Below are 18,718 nucleotides of genomic sequence, written 5' to 3' on the forward strand. Positions count from 1 at the left end.
TATTTTGCGGCAACCATGACTTCTAAAACCCGCTCTGATACCAGTTTATTGAGAATTAATCAAGGCTTATGATGCAAAGAACATTTCTAAACAAACAAACACACTTTCAAGAACCAAACCATCCAAGAATCAAAAACAAAACAATGAATTAAGTACAGAGAATAGGAGAAGAGAACACTAGGATTTTAACCAGTTCGATCTAAGTGCAATGCTTAATATCTCGGTTGGAAGAGCATTTACTCTTCTTCCATTGATCATTGTTTACAAGGTTACAAGAATTTTTCAAAAGCCAATTGAGAGTTACAAGATTAACTTCTCTCCCAAGAATTCTCTCTCTCTCTCTCTCTCTCTCTCTCTCTCTCTCTCTCTCTCTCTCTCTCTCTCTCTCTCTCTCTCTCTCTAACCTCTTAAAAATTTAGTGGTTAAATCTATCAAGCTTTGGATTACAGTAGGTGATAGGTATATATAGGCTAATGACAATACTAACCGACTTAACTAACATCCATTTTAAGATCTCCAAGTCAGCAAGCGCAACAAGTTCTCCGCAATGATAACAAGTATTCTGGAGGGACGGTTTCGGATGAGCAACAAGCTTAATGGAACAAGCTTTCTGGAAGGTCGACAAGCTTTCCTAAAATTCTTTCCTTTGTAGTAACTAGCTTTCCGAAAAGACAACTAGCTTCCTGAAACCTCTATCTGGAAAGACAACTAATTTTTTAGAACTGCTACTTGAAAGGACAACTAGCTACTCAAAAGACAAAACTTGTAACAAAAATATCATTTAAATTCTTTTGATACACCAAAATATTTTTCCTATGTGGCTTTTCTTTGCCCTATCGAACATTACATCACATTTAACATAAAAGTTTTAAAATTAAACGAATCAAGAAAATAAGACAATACAATATTGAAACTATTTTATGAAAAGTGCAAATACACTTAACAGATCCAGAAAAAAAAAAGAAAAATAAAAAGAAAAAAAAAAACTTAACAGGATAGAGAATATCTAACTACTACATCGAAATCATAATAATTATTTATAATAATATTTCCTTTTATTATTCATTCATCTTGCTTTAAAAATTTGGTAGAGCTTCTTGACCAATTCAGAATACCTTTCTTTTTCTCAATTTATTGTTTAATATTAAATAGGAATTGTTTAATGCAGAAAGTGGAGGGTCCTCTAATTATAATGAAAAATCCTATATATAATATATATTATTATTTAATAAAGTTTTGTTTGATGGAAACCAAACAAAAAAGAGGATATTATTTTTCATATCACCTAAACCAATTATTGTGCTGTGGTTAACAGCTACAAAAACACTTCAGGGCCTTGGATTTGTATTTGTTCCCTTCAGCCAAATAAGAACCACTCCCCACTTCAACAACCTCAAAAAAAAAAGTAGTCATTTACAAATTAAGTTATATGCAAGAGAGAGAAGCTCCTAATTAGTTTCAGAAATTTTTGCCTATATATAATATACTTCTACAAATATTTTATACATAATATATCATATATATTAATATAACGAAGGTGAAAAAAACTTTACCTTGGAAAAGAAATTAAAATTACTCAATAATGTGTGAAATGGGACTTAGTTGGTTTATATCATATGATATATGGTTTGTGAACTGAGACTTCGAATCTTGCAACTTAGTCCCTCAACTACTTCAGCCAATTTTTTTGGCCTTTTCTTCAACTCTGCCTAACATAACCAAGTCAATGCCTTGCTATGTTACAAGAATAGGGGATTGGAAAACATCTCATCAAAACTCTCTAGGTAGAGTTCTTAAACATAATATTATAATTAAGATATTAAATTGGGTACATACATTTTTTATTATTTAGTGGTTTTGATCCTAATCTGCAAACCAAACTTTGACCCATTTAATTGACCAATATGGGATCTGGAAAATTACATAATAAACCAGTTAACCTATGATGAGAGCTTAATGGCTAGGAATTCATATCAATAAGTGGAATGGAATCAGTGTTGACCAAAGTTAAATGCACACACATTGTACTAGGTACAATCTTATTATAGATAATATTGTATAAAGCTTCCACAGTGCATTGGGGGACAAAGATTAAGGACGCCCAAGACCAGAATACAAGATAATTTTAAAAGGGTAAGCCATCCATTGATGGCAACTTGGCAATGCATTAAACTCCACATGTTCAAATTTATAGTTATCTTCTAATTATTTTTATTATTATTTTTAAAGGGGCTCAAATTTATAGCTGAGCTTATATATTATAACCTATCACATGGGACTTATTTCTGTTAATTTATTGGGATTCGTATGGTCTTCTCAAATTTAAATCTGTACATACATGAACCTCATTTTGCTTAGATAAATTCAGATCTTCAGATGTTTTATTTTTTATCTTTTATTTTTTGCTCTTTTTAAATTAGTAACATTTTAATCAATAACGTGAAATACAACCAACACTAACCTTTGTTAGGAAAGAAAAATGGGGGAAAGACAATTTTGGAGAAAAATTTTGAGAGAAGCAAAAAAAAGAAGGTTGTTTAGTATGGGAGAAAAGGAGGAAAAGAAAAATAGAAATGTTAAGGCAAGTTACGGTGTTTTGTTAATTATTCTACTAATATTTATTAATCAAAGGATTTTCACATAAAAAATGAAATTAATAAAATTTTTGTTGGAATAAACCTCCACTTACACTGATATTAAGACCAAATACAAATTAAACACAAGGACAGAACTGTAAATACAAGTAAATCCCTAAGTTGACCTTCGGTCTCTAAAAACCCTAACAGAAATTAGTTAGAATGGATTTGGTTAAATCCACACCTAACTAATTTCTGTAACTACCTAACTAACACATGCAGAAACAAAAAGAGAAACCCTAGATCTATATATACCTGCAATCTAAGCCCAGATTTACACGGTTGAGGGTGTTCTTCAAGATCCAGAACTTTGAAGCTTGAAGAACCAGAGATTGAAGCTCGTACATGCAAGAGAAACAACAAAGGGTTAGATCTAGAGAGAGAGAGGGATTAAACACAGATTAAACACATACACTTGTATAAACTTGAGATTACCAGTCAGAAATTACCTGTGACTTGGAATCTCCATGATTGTACTTCAGATTGACTTGAAATAGTGGAATCGAGCTCTCATCTTTGAGGAGCAGCTCAAACGGAGACGTAGCCAATTTTATTGGTGAACTTCGGGAAAAATCTGGTGTTTTCTAACCCTAAATCTTTACTGTTTGTGTGTGTATAAGTGTAAAGATCAGATCATTGTAGATCTGATCTATTTGTTGGGTTTGTGTTTGGGATTTCTGGGTTTCTAGGGTTTGGCTTCGAGTTTCTCAGAGAGAAACTCTCTGCTAGGGTTTCGAAGAGAAGACTGAGAAAGAGAGAAAGTGACTGAGAAGATTCTCGAGTCTTTGGTTTTGTTCAAACACAAAACGAAGCCGTTTTGAGTGTTCAGACTTTGAAAAGTCTTTGAACAGTGAAAGGTCGAAATTGACCTTAATTACTGATCTGTTTGTTTTGTTGGTGTAGGGACAAGATAGTAAATTTCTATCTTAAAATTCCTACAATGGTATCAGAGCTTGGTTAGAGCTGGAAAAGATCAACATTCAAACTTATCAGGAAGGAGAAAAACTCAAGCAAGAAATCAAGAAACACAAACAAGAAATTCAAGAACTCAACCAGATCAATTTGAAATCTTTAACAAAGGATTTCTGGGACACATTATAATTATCTTTACAATTAAATTGCCTATTAACACTTATCTTTATTTTACATTATTTAGATTCATTAACTATGAGCAATTTAAAGGTTGACATTGACAAGTTTGATGGCTCTGGTGATTACAGGATTTGGAGAAGGAAAATTAAGTCACTCTTGGCTCAACAGAAACTGTTGAGAGTGCTTAATGATCCTATAGAATGGCCAGAAGGTACTACCAAGATTCAACAAGAAGAATACTTGGAAACTGCAACTGGTATCATGATATTTAACTTATCAGATGCCATTATCAGACTAATTGACAAGGAAGAAACCCCTGCCCAGATTTGGAAGAAACTGGAAGAACAGTTTCAACAGAAATCCTTAACCAACAAGATTTTCTTGAAGGAAAGGATTTTTGGGTTTAAAATGAGTTCATCCAAATCTCTTGATCAAAATTTGGATGAATTCTTAAGGATGCACATTGAACTTGCAAATTCTGGGGAAAATGAGGCACTAAGTGATGAAAACCAGGCCATAATTATCCTAAATTCACTACCTGAATCCTACAGAGAAGTTAAGACTGCTATTAAGTATGGAAGGACATCTATAACTCTAGAGGAGGTGATCTCTGCACTCAAATCTAAAGACTTAGAAATGAGAACAGAGAAAGGTGGACATTCAAATGGTGAAGTCAACTTGAGTAGAGGCAAACCAGGTCCAAGAAAACCTTGGAATAACAGAGGCAGAAGTCAAGGCAGAAACTCAAACAAACCAGGAGGCTATCAAAGAGGCAGATCAAATTCAAACACAAGAAATCTTGATGAAACTAATGGTTGTTACAATTGTGGTAAACCTGGGCACTTTAAAAGAGATTGTTATTTCTTAAAAAGAAATAACAAACAAAAACCACATGGACAGGGAGACTCCAAATACTCAAATTCTAAACCTAAATCTGATATGCATGATGCTAATATTACTGCTGGATATGAAAGTGGTGAAGTGTACCAAGTTGGACCATCCATCAAAGATGAATGGATCCTTGACTCTGGTTGCACTTTCCACATGACTAATAATAAAGCTTTCATGTTTGATTTCAGGAAAACTAACGGGGGCAGAGTTATACTTGGAAACAATCAAACTTGTGATATACAAGGTTCTGGATCTATCAGTTTTAAAATGCATGATGGAATGGTCAGAACTCTAAGTGAAATTAGATATGTTCCTAATCTAGCCAGGAATCTAATTTCACTAAGTGTTCTAGATGACCAAGGCATTGTTAGAAAAATTGAATCTAGCCAAATGAAAATAAGTAAAGGGGCTCTAACTATCATGAAAGGACACAAGGATGGAGGCTTATACTACTTAAAAGGACAACCAGTTGTACCTTGTAATTATACTGCTCACAGCAACATTGATGACTCAAATGCAATGCTATGGCACAAGAGGCTAGGACACATAAGTGAGAAAGGACTGCAACTAATGAGTGAACAGAACCTACTAGGTAAAGACAAGGTATGCAAACTTGATTTCTGTGAGTGTTGTGTGCTTGGAAAACATCATAGATTGAAATTTTCCACAGGCACACACAACACTAAGAAAATTCTTGAGTATGTTCACTCTGATCTGTGGGGACCAGAGAAAACAAGTACTCATGGTGGCTGTGTCTATTTTTTATCTATTGTTGATGATTTTTCAAGAAAAGTTTGGATTTTTCTTTTAAAACATAAAAATGAGGCTTTTACAAAATTTACACAGTGGAAAACACTTGTTGAAAACTTAACAAATGAAAAACTTAAAACTCTAAGGACTGACAATGGATTGGAATTTTGTAATGATGAGTTTAACAATTACTGTAAAGAACATGGCATACAGAGACACAGGACAGTTAGAATAACACCCCAACATAATGGAGTTGCAGAGAGAATGAACAGAACCATTCTCAACAAAGTGAGATGCTTGCTGTTACAATCTGGGTTGTCACAAGGTTTCTGGGGAGAAGCAGCTTTAACAGCTGTTTATTTAATCAACAGAAGTCCATCCAGTGCAAATGGATTCAAGACTCCTGAAGAAAAATGGTCTGGTAAACCTTCTAATCTTTCAAATCTTAGAGTATTTGGTTGTGCAGCATATGCACACCAAAGTGTTGGGAAATTAGAACCTAGGGCTATGAAATGTGTTTTTCTGGGATATCCAGAAGGAGTTAAGGGATATAGACTTTGGGTTTGGGAACAAAGAGGATTTAAAACTATCAATAGCAGGGATGTAATATTTAAGGAAGATATTTTTCCATGTTTGCCTATTTCTTCTAACCCTAGTGCAGGTACAAAAGACACTGAAAATGCAGGTAACACTGCAAATGAAGGAACTGGCTCTATTCAGGTGGAACAAACAGTGAACACACCTGAACAGAACCAGGGAGATCAGGTTCAGGTGGAACCTGGAAACCAGGTTCAGGTGGAACCTGATGAGGACAACACTGACATTATTGATGAAGGCACTCAAGAGGACTTGGGGGATTATCAATTGGTCAGGGACAGGGGCAGAAGGGTACCAAGACCTAATCCTAAGTACAGCTTCAATATATGGGATGAAGACATTGCATATGCCTTTATGAGTGAGCTGGAAATGGTCAATAATGAACCTCAATCATATGAAGAGGCCATTAAAGGACCAAATTACAGGAAATGGAAAGGTGCAATGGATGAAGAGATGGAATCTCTTAAGAAAAACAGAACATGGATTGTGGTGCGTAAACCTAAAGATAAGAGCATAGTGGACTGCAAATGGCTATTCAAGGAAAAGGAAGGTAGAACTAAGGATGAACCTATAAGATATAAGGCCAGGTTAGTGGCCAAAGGGTTTACACAGAAAGAGGGTATAGATTTTAATGAAGTATTTGCACCAGTTGCAAAGTACAAGACTATAAGGATAATGCTAAGTCTAGCTACTCAATTCAACCTAGAAATTGACCAAATGGATGTTACTACTGCTTTCTTACATGGTGAACTAGAGGAGGAGATCTACATGAGACAACCTAAAGGATATCTTGAAAAGGGGAAGGAAAACTATGTATGCAAGCTAGTTAAGTCACTGTATGGGTTAAAACAGTCTCCTAGGCAATGGAATAAAAGGTTTGATGGATTTATGCTAAAACTGGGGTTTTCTAGGAGTTACTATGACCATTGTTTGTACTACAAAGGAACTGATATTAATAGAGTCATATATCTACTTCTGTATGTAGATGATATGCTTATAATCAGTAAGGAAAGAGCAAGAGTAAACACAATGAAGGGCCTACTCAAGACAGAGTTTGAAATGAAAGACCTAGGGGAAGCTACTAAGATTTTGGGAATCTCTATTAAGAGAAACAGAGTAGAAGGAACACTTAGCCTAACTCAGGAAGACTACATACACAAGATAATTGAGAAATTCTCAATGAAGGGATCTAAAATTGCTAGCCAACCTATAACTACACAGTTTACACTATCTAAGAAGCAATGCCCTGAGAGCAAAGCTGAGAAGGAGGAAATGAGTAAAATTCCCTATGCTAATGCTATTGGATCTGTTATGTATCTAATGGTAAGCACTAGACCTGATCTTGCTTATGCTATTAGTGTACTTAGCAGATTCATGACAAATCCTGGTAAGACACACTGGCTTGCTATGAAATGGTTACTAAGGTATCTAATTGGGACAACTAAGTTAGGACTCAAGTACAAGAAACAACAAGGAAGCACAGCAATAGAATGCTTCAGTGATGCAGACTATGCTGGGGACAGAGATAGTAGGAAATCTACATCAGCCTACATACTACTACTAGGGGGGAATTGTGTAAGTTGGAAAGTCCAATTACAACCTGTTGTGGCATTATCCACAACTGAATCAGAGTACATTGCAACTACAGAAGCTATTAAAGAAAGCATATGGGTTAAAGGAGTCCTAGAAGAGCTAAGATTACTAGACACAAAACCAGTAATTTACTCTGATAGCCAGAGTTGTGTACACCTATGCAGAAACCCTATGTTCCATGACAGAACTAAACACATAGAGATAAAGTATCACTTCATCAGAGACAAAGTGACACAAGGACTCATAAACATTGACAAGGTTCCTACAGAAGAAAATCCTGCAGACATGGGGACTAAAGTGATCACCCTATCTAAGTTTAAACATTGTTTAAACTTAATAGGGTTGGATCAAGGATAATGTGATCCTTTGGATCACAGAGCTATGACCCTCAGAAATGACTCGACCACTATAATATCAGCTCAGTGAAGGTTTAGGTGGAAATTGTTGGAATAAACCTCCACTTACACTGATATTAAGACCAAATACAAATTAAACACAAGGACAGAACTGTAAATACAAGTAAATCCCTAAGTTGACCTTCGGTCTCTAAAAACCCTAACAGAAATTAGTTAGAATGGATTTGGTTAAATCCACACCTAACTAATTTCTGTAACTACCTAACTAACACATGCAGAAGCTAAAAGAGAAACCCTAGATCTATATATACCTGCAATCTAAGCCCAGATCTACACGGTTGAGGGTGTTCTTCAAGATCCAGAACTTTGAAGCTTGAAGAACCAGAGATTGAAGCTCGTACATGCAAGAGAAACAACAAAGGGTTAGATCTAGAGAGAGAGAGGGATTAAACACAGATTAAACACATACACTTGTATAAACTTGAGATTACCAGTCAGAAATTACCTGTGACTTGGAATCTCCATGATTGTACTTCAGATTGACTTGAAATAGTGGAATCGAGCTCTCATCTTTGAGGAGCAGCTCAAACGGAGACGTAGCCAATTTTATTGGTGAACTTCGGGAAAAATCTGGTGTTTTCTAACCCTAAATCTTTACTGTTTGTGTGTGTATAAGTGTAAAGATCAGATCATTGTAGATCTGATCTATTTGTTGGGTTTGTGTTTGGGATTTCTGGGTTTCTAGGGTTTGGCTTCGAGTTTCTCAGAGAGAAACTCTCTGCTAGGGTTTCGAAGAGAAGACTGAGAAAGAGAGAAAGTGACTGAGAAGATTCTCGAGTCTTTGGTTTTGTTCAAACACAAAACGAAGCCGTTTTGAGTGTTCAGACTTTGAAAAGTCTTTGAACAGTGAAAGGTCGAAATTGACCTTAATTACTGATCTGTTTGTTTTGTTGGTGTAGGGACAAGATAGTAAATTTCTATCTTAAAATTCCTACAATTTTCGTGATAATTAAAATTTTATTAAACATAAATACTTTTTTTTTTAAAAAAAATATATATATATATTGGAGTTTCGAAATCTAATTACAAAATATTTGTAGCATAAAATAATAAAATGTGTCGTCTAAAGGCATAAATCAAAATATGCCAATAATGGCTCGTAGATTGTAACCTTCCAAGCTTACACGATCTGATATGTACAATATTCATCAAACTCTCCACTCATTGATGCTGAACCTTAACTTTGCTTTTACTTACACATAGAAACATAAGTCAATAGAGTCATTAAGAAAAATATAAACATCAATTTAACATATATACTTGACTTATAACTAAGCGTCTATACACTTAATTACCATAAGTGTATGAACCGCATCTAATGTGTATATTGAGATCCCAACATTCGTATACTTAAAGTATGATTAGCTATAATAACAACCTAATTCCAGCACTAGTCGTACTGATATTGGTAGCATGAATTTATACTATTCAATACTGCCTAACATGCTAAATATCAATATCTTGGTGTAACTTTGTGTACACACATACTACTATCTCTAATATACTAGTTAATGCTATATTTAACTTAGAGTTTTCCAAGATTTTGTGTTATTATTTTTCACAGATATTGTTGACTTTTCTTAATTTCATTTTGTGAGGTTGCAGATTTATATAGACATTCAACAGCGAATGCTATATTTAACTTTGAGATTTCCAAGACTCAAACATATATTCATAGCATATTTATATTGGAATTTTGAATTTTAGTTTGAGAAAGTACTCCTCCAATCAAGAAGGAGACAACTCTACACCAGAATAAAAAATTTTGTGAATTTGGTATTTTTGTAGAAAACTCTTGATTGAGGTTGAGACTTAAGACAATAAATAAAGTGAACTTTCAAAAGGGAGAGAATGTAGTGGCTGAGAAGAAAAAGAAAAAGAGACAAAAGAATTGAAAGTCATTAAATTGTAGCAATCAAACAAATGACAATAAAACTGTATTGGGTAACATAATACAGTTAATTAGAGAGAATGAAAAAAAATGGGAATGTGAAGCCTAAACAAGGAGTAAAAAAAGAAGAAGAAAAAGAATGTGAATGAAACTCAATAAGAGATTTTCAATCAATGATACAGTTTTTAAAGTAATTACTTTAGTATAACTGTAATCATGTGTGTCAAATATGAAACAACTATTTATTGTATTGATATTTTCAATTCGGCTTTAGTTTTTAAGATAAGAATGTGTTCAAGTTAAGTTTTTATTTTTCCTCTTTTTTTATATGGTATAGATGATTCAAGATAAGAAACTCTTGTTAGTCTTACTAGCATAAATATTGAAATCGTATTGTAGTTTTTGGGCTATGCTAGCTAACAACTTTAAAATGTTTGATGTGAGCAATTGAATGTTCAATATGGCTGTGGGGTAATCATGCAGCTTGGTCAACAAGCTTAGGCATTCATAACAATAAGTTTATGAGTTTTTGTCTTCTTTGTTTTTTCCTTTTTGATTTTTTTTCTTTCTTTCTAACAATAAAAATAAATGGAGAGTTAACGTTTAACGTTATTAGCATCTAAAAATAAAATATCCCCAAAATTATTCAGCATATTTCAATCGCTCCGATTAATCAAGAGGAGGCTTAAAAAATTTCTATTGAAAATTTTATTCACGATTGAGAGCTGGCGAAAAAAGCTTTTTCATGATTGAGGGTGGAAGCTTAAAAAATTCGATTGAAATTTTCAATCACAGCTCCTTTGCGATTGAGCGTTGGTTTCGGAGTTCGCCAATGTCGATGATGATGATGATGAAGATGACGATCTGGCTCAGCAACCAATTATCCTTTGCGATTGAGGGTTGGTTTCGGAGTTCGCCAACGTCGATGATGATGATGATGATGAAGACCACGATTTGGCTCAACAGCCGATTAGGGGGCTTGGCTTCCTTGAGTAAGATCAGATATAGGAGGCTTGATAGGTTTGATTCTGCAATTTCACACGATTTGAGTGCATATTCTTTGAGTAAGATCAGATATTTAGGGGGCCTGATAGGTATGATTCTACAATTTTATATGATTTGAGTGCATTGATAAAAAAATTCTCCCATCCCGTCTGGGAAAGCGGCAAATCAACTTAGTATCCTTTCGAGGTGGGTTAGCACTACTTGCACACGATCTTTAATTGATTTTTGTAAAGCTCTTGAATTGCTCATGATTAGGTCAACGATTGACCAAGGCCAAGACTATATAACTAGCCTTAGTCGAGTAAACTTCTGTGCGAATGTTTTTGTTATATCAATGATTTCTTTTTGAAATTTTATATTATTGTTTACAGGAAAGAATGACGAATGTTTAACATGGGAAATTCCTAAAACTGATTTGCTGATTGATTTCTTAGTATTTCATCAGCACTGGATTCTATCGTATGTTCGTCAAATGTTATTTCCCATGCTGTCCACTATATTCTTGAGAGAAACAACTAACCATATTCAATCAAAAGTTTATTGTATGAGCAGTTTGACTTTGACTCTATGGATCGTGTGAAGATAAGACAAGGGCAAAAATTTTATGTTGTCAAGTGGAGAAAAGATGTATCCCTTATGTGTAGTGCTACACCGAGTTCCGAAGAAAATTCACTGTATATGCGGACCCGGCTGGATTGAAAAGTACAAAATACAAAAATTACACTATTGTCTCTATCGAAGTAAATGAAGATTGAAATCCACCAATGAGTATCATTAGTTTTCTTATCTACAATTTTTACACAAATACTATCTTCAATTATCAACAATTTAGAGATTGATTTTTTATTTTTCTTTTTATCTTACACCCATTTAAGTAATGTTTCTTTAAGTATTGAAACATTAATTTTTAGTTTATTTTTGGATTAACTTAAGAACATATTTAAATCATCAAGCTTTCTTAAACACTAATATATTGTATTCGGTAATCACTTTTGATTGACAAAATTATAAACTATAATATTTAGATACACATAATAATAATCTCACATAATAACTAATAATATATATTTTTTTTAATTTTTATTTGTATCACTTTTAAATAACATAAAAAAAACCTGTATAAAATTTAGTATACGTGCCTCGCACGTAGCTTTTTGCTAGTAACAAAATATGTGTGTATGTCACAATGATAAAGGGAAATTTGAAAGGGAAATTTGACAATATATGCTTAAAAATAAATAGTACACTAAAAATATGCTAGGATATTTTGCATCATGCAAAATATACTTCAACTATTTTTGCATTACAATTTACCCCTTAACAAATAAAAAACAAAAATTCATAACACTTTCTCTCTCTCTCTCTCTCTCTCTCTCTCTCTCTCTCTCTCTCTCTCTCTCTCTCTCTCTCTCTCTCTCTCTCTCTCTCTCGGATCTCTCTCTCTCTCTCTCTCTCTCTCTCTCTCTCTCTAGAATACACACATTGTACCACCGGAGCTAGTGTTCGGCCGCCTTACTCAACGGAAACTTGAAACCCAACCAAAGCTCTAAGAAAGTCATTCCTTTAAATAATAATGGGTATGTAATTTCTTTAGTAATTATTGTTTGATTTAGATGTATTTATGTTGAAAGTAATAGATCTACACATATCCGTGGTTTTTATGTACCCTTTTGACACCCTTTGTCAATGAAACACGAAATGCAGCAAGTCTGTGTTTTTACTGGTTTTTTGCAATTTTAGCGATATTTTTCGACATGGTTAGCGACATTTAGCGATATAGAGCTGATATGAGGTTAGGGATGACATTTAACGACATATATCGACATTTAGCAACACAATTCACGACACATAGAATTCTTGTGTTATATTGTGGATATTTTATGTTTCTCGACATGTTTGCGACGTTTGTCGACATACATTTTTTTGAAATGTTTCACGATATGTAGCGATAGGTTTGCGATATCTTGCGACATCTTGGTTTTTCATAATTTGTGGTCATTTTGGTTTGCAGATTCAAATGTGTTTGTAGTTGTACTATATGATGGGGCTTGGGCAGTTGAAGGTTTCAACTGGATATTCAATAATCCAAAAAGTAAGATGTTAATGTTTGAGGTTGACACTACTTTAGAAAAGATGAATGATATTTTGTATGAAGAGTTGGATATAGACTCTCTTGTGTATGAACTGAAAATAGAGGTGTGTTATATGTACATGAAAGGCAATATGATACCGCCAGAAGTTTTAGTCAAATATAGTCAAGTAAGATTGTTCTTAAGAATGAAGGCAAAAATGAGTGTGGAGAACTTGCTGCCACTGTTTATGACTAAGGTTAAAAGGCATGCGCTTTTGGGGCCTACTCCGCCAACTGTCCTCCCAAGAAGTGTTGTTGGGAGTTTTGTCCCAGAAACAGATCCAGCCGTAGGGATGAATGAGCAGGCCCCTACTAATATAGATGAGGATAATAGGGTTGACAATGGATTTGACCAGTTTAATGAGTTTGATGGTACATTTTACAACAATGATCCTATAGTAGATTTGAACGAGGATGGTGATGCGGAGTTGGAAGTTGATGAAGCTATAGAGGTACCTTCTTTAAGGTTAGAACTACCTCCACCATCTCCACCACGTCCAAGGGAGCAAAGGAAAGACCAAGAAAGAAGAACCCCTCGGAGTGAAAATCACGAAACACCAGGCACCAGTAGCAGCCGCTCAGGTCCTCCTCGTAGTACCGTACCATCTGATTTTGAAGTTTGTACAAAATTCAAACCTATTGTGTGGACAAGGGAAGACATAGAGGAAAATGATGTTTATACAACTTCTCTTACTGGTACACATTCAGGGGAAATATATGTTGGCAAGCTGTATACAAATAAGACTGAATTAAAAAATGTGGTTGGAAGGTTTGCATTGAAAATGAATTTTGAGTTCATGGTGAAGAAGTCTGGGACCGATGTTTTTTATGCAACTTGCAGGGGTTCAGATTGCAAATGGAGAGTGAGGGGGAGGAAGAGGGCACGTTGTGACATGTTTGAGGTTACTGTATTCCACAACGAACACACATGTATCCTGGATTCTAGACATGCTGATAACCGTCAAGCAGCACCGTGGGTTGTTGGCCACCTCATTAAGAACAAGTTCAGATCAGATGGAACTAAGTACAAAGCTAAAGACATACAAAGGGATATGTTTCAGGAGTATGGGATCAAGATGAGCTATGAGAAGGCTTGGAGGTGCCGAGAGAAGGCACTTATGTATTCGAGGGGTACGCCAGCAGCAACTTATAGTTAGTTACCTGGTTGCTTTTATGTGCTGGAACAGAAGAATCCAGGTACTATTACAGACATTATCACAGAGGACAACAGGTTCAAGTACTGTTTCTGGTCACTGGCTACTTGTAGGAGGGGATTTAAGTTTTGTCGTCCTGTGATTAGTATCGACGGCACGTTCTTAAAGACAAGGTTTGGGGGCACAATGCTAGTTGCTGTAGCATACGATGCAAATAACCAATTGTTTCTGATTGCCTTTGCAATTGTTGACAGCGAGAAGCATGACTCTTGGAAGTATTTCTTGCAGAAGTTAAAGGAAGCGATTGGGGAGGTTGAAAACTTAGTGTTTGTATCGGATAGGCATCAAAGCATTGAACATGTTGTCGAGGTTATTTTCCCCGAACCATGCCACTGTGCATGCTACAAACATATTTCTATGAATGTCACCCACAAGTTCAAGACTGATGTATGTAACACGCAAATATGGCTGGCCGCTTACGCATGGTCGAAGAGGGAATGTGATAGACATTTGCAGGTGCTTCGACAGATGGATCCTCCCATCGCTGCTTATGTTGACAATATAGGATTAGAAAAATGGGCTCGTCCTTATTGTCTAGGAGATAGGTGCAACATCATGACAAACAACGCTGTAGAAAGCCTTAACAACGTGACAGAAGAATTCCGGGCATATCCAATAACTACTCTAGTTGATTTCATAAGGTTCACACTACAAAATTGGTTTGCTAACCGTCTCGAAAAGGAAAGTAAGTGTGTTACCCCTTTGGAAACTCATTTTGAGGAAGATTTGATAAAGCAACACGAGGATGGTAGACGTAGAAGTCTCCTACGTAACGGTGCACAATTGTTTAATGTTGGAAGAGGTGCTGACGGTTCTGACTTTGAAAAAGGCGGTGATGTGAACTTAGTTGAGAGAACATGCACCTGCGGCATGTTCCAATTGTTGAAAATTCCTTGTCCCCATGCATGTGCCGCAACGCTTACTCAGAATGTCAGTCTCTACGCTCTGTCATCCCCCTATTACACAAAGGAGACGTGGAAGAATACTTACGATGCAACAATTAATCCTGTCGGTGAGGAGGATGAATGGGTGCTTCCAGAACACATGCAGAACATGAGAATCGGTGTACCAGTGGAGAAGAAACCTGTAGGTCGTCCAAGAAAGAGCAATCAAGGAAGAACACAGACTAACCGATTTCCATCCAACGGTCAAAAAGTCAAGGAACCACGCAAATGTTCAAACTGTGGCGCATTGGGACACAACAAAGCTACATGCAAGGCCAGGGTTTGAGCATCATTTTTCGTTTTTAAATTGCATGCATTATTATTATTATGGTTTATGACATGTTACTTGTAGTTTTTTATGTATGACTATGTTTTATCGACATTTTTTCGACATTTTTTTTCTGTGTATGTGGTTGTTTAACGATGTATCTCAAATTTTGTGTATAATTGTGTATTTCACGACACTTTGCGATATGTAGCTACATTTTTGCGATATGTTTGGAAATTTAATTTAATCTGGACAAAGTCGTAAAATTGCGACGTTTCACGATTATACTGGCGACATTATACGATATATAGGAAGAACTTTTATTAATTGTGGAAAAAAAATGAAAAATTACGACGTTTCACGACTACAGTAGCGACATGTTGCAATATAGGAAGAAATTTTATTAATTCTGGAAAAAAATTGAAAAATTGCGACGTTTCACGACTACAGTAGCAACATGTTGCGATATAGGAAGAACTTTTATTAATTCTGGAAAAAATTTAAAAAATTGCGACGTTTCACGATTACTTTTGCGACATTTTGCGACATAGATGGAACTTTAATTCATTCAGGGAAAAGACGATATCTTGCGACGTTCACGATTACATTAGCGACATTTGGCGACATTTAGCGATTACATAAATTACAATAATTAAAATTCTTTGCGATGTCGATGAGCCTTGCAATATTTTCATAAAGATCCAGGCTTCACCTGTTTACCATTAAAATAACCTAACTTGCAGTGACGGCAGCCTTCGGGGAACCCTGGTGGTGGAGCCGGCCATACACCTGTTTTGTTAAAATTTTTTTCAAGTTGTAGTAACCTCCACTCGTTCATAACCCGTTCATTTTCAAAACGTTTCATGTCGTCTAGCACTTTTTGCATTTGAGGCGTAATTTCCCCACAATCAGGCTCCTGCTTGATCTCTTCAGGAGTAAGAATCGGGTATTTGCTCTTGTTCCTTCTAGTAGACATTGCTAAGAGAATTATCTTGTAGGGGTAAAAATTAAGAAAATATGTAACTTATGAAATAGATCATTGCTTTTATAGACAAAACTAGTAGTTGGGAAGGTGGGATAATAAATGTAAAAATTGAATTACACAATTGTACACATGTTTGTCATGCACAAAGTAATCTGGGCAATTTTCGCGACATGTCTCGACACCAGGCGACATGTTCACGACATAGTGAAGTAGTTGGTTAGGCGGGATAATAAATGTCACAAATTAATTACCATTTAATGTGGAAACGTCTTTTGTTACATATTTGCGATATGTTATCGACATCAAACTGAACAGTCCAAAAATGATTTGATATCGACATTTAACGATATATTAGCGATACGTTATCGACATGCTACCAAACCCTCAGAGACATAATTTTTTCGACATTTAACGACATGTTGGCGATGTTGTATCGACATGTAAGTAAAAATTTTAAACTTAAACACTTTTCGATATAAAAACGACATATTAGCGACATTTATGTACATATAGAACTGTATAGATTTAAAAACAACTATACAACTATGTTTGTACAATTGTAATGGAGTTCTGATACACAAAAAAATTACAACCCTTGTAGCTATTTTACCACGTTAAGTTTTGATAAAACAAGTCTACACACCACCGATCTCTGAACATTTTCATGTTATCATCTTTAATGTTCTCCAAGGATCGATTCAGCATGAGGTGTTCGATGTACTCAAGGGCAAATAGCCCGCAATCACCACTGAAAAATTAACAACAAACACATGTAGAGACTAAAATTCATGTAGAGAGTAATGACAAAGGAAATAATTACAATGCAATATATTAATAATTACCTTGTTTTACTTTGGGAAACCACCTCACTTGGCATGCGTTTAGCATGCATTGATCTGAGTTGCCTACTGTCCCCTAAGTCCACATTCAGAATGTAGTTGTTGACCTCAGCAGATGTGGAAACAGCTGAGTCCATGGTAGCATGATGGCATCAAACTTTGCATTGGTGGTGCACGATAAATCATTATAGTACACCCGAATCTGCCATATATCAACATCTACCTCAACAGCAACCCAATGTTTTTGTCGTTGGAAGTGCAGGACGAAGTATATGAAGTTCTGATCCTTCCAACATGGCATGTAACGGCTCTCCATACCCAGATAGTACTGGTTCACTGCATCTGGCCATTCAAACGTACTTCTGTCACCAGTCTCACATCCCCAAATGCCTATGAGGAATTGTGGAAGTGTTGTGTCTAAAATCACACCTGGCTGAGGGTACAACTCTGGAAAATGAAGGCGTCTCCTCCTCATCAAGTGTGATATGGCATCTATGTGCTGCATAAAAATAAGAGAAGATTAATCAAAGTCGTAAATAAAGTCGCGAAACGTCGAGAACAATGTCGTGAGAAAAATTTGACTAGTATCGTGACACTGTCGTGACAATATCGCGACATGTCGTTAAACAGAACAGAATAAATAAGTCCCTATGTCGCGATAATGTCGTGACAATGTCGCGACATGTCGACAAATAAAACAGAAGCAAAAAATTTTCTGTGTCAGCCATAATGTCGCGAAAATGTTGTGACAATGTCGCGACATGTCGACAATATAAAACAAAAACAAAAAAATTTCTGTGTCAGCAATAATGTCACGATAATGTCGTGACATTGTCGCTAACACATCGACAATAAAAGACAGAATGCAGAAAACACATCAAAGTACTAATTAATAATTAAATACTTACACCATCGTCCAACCACTCCCCCTTTAGAAACAATGTTGTGAAGAATTTGACATCACCAACACCGGTGTGCACATTCCTAGGTCGGGCATTGGGAATGTCTCCAATCAACCACCTCTTGAACGTACGCACCAATCGACAGTCTGCTGGTCTTTCCGGATCTACGTTCTCTGGAACAACTCGCCTCTTTTTCTTTTCCGCAGTGTAGTCCTTCAAGTACGTAGGCGACTTCCTTTTCCTCACAAACGACACATTTTCTGGGGGTCCAGGTAGAAGTAGGACTTCGTCCTGTGATTGTGTATCACCAATGGCCGTGATAATTGCTTCCAATGGAGTTGACGGTGCCTCGTTATCATCTGCTTCCCAATCTTCTGGGAAGACATCTTCGTTATCACTGTCCACTCGTTCCTCATTTTGCGATGTAGGTGTGGCCTTTCCTTTTACCATTGCCATCAACTCGTCCATCTTAGCCAGTAGAGTCTCCTTCAGATCTTTCACTCTCCGTGAAGGACCGCCTCATACTGAGATGGCTATTTACTAACCCCGTCTGTACCAACATGA

This window comes from Cannabis sativa, chromosome 8 (assembly GCF_029168945.1).
Source record: "Cannabis sativa cultivar Pink pepper isolate KNU-18-1 chromosome 8, ASM2916894v1, whole genome shotgun sequence".
Lineage (NCBI taxonomy): Eukaryota > Viridiplantae > Streptophyta > Magnoliopsida > Rosales > Cannabaceae > Cannabis > Cannabis sativa.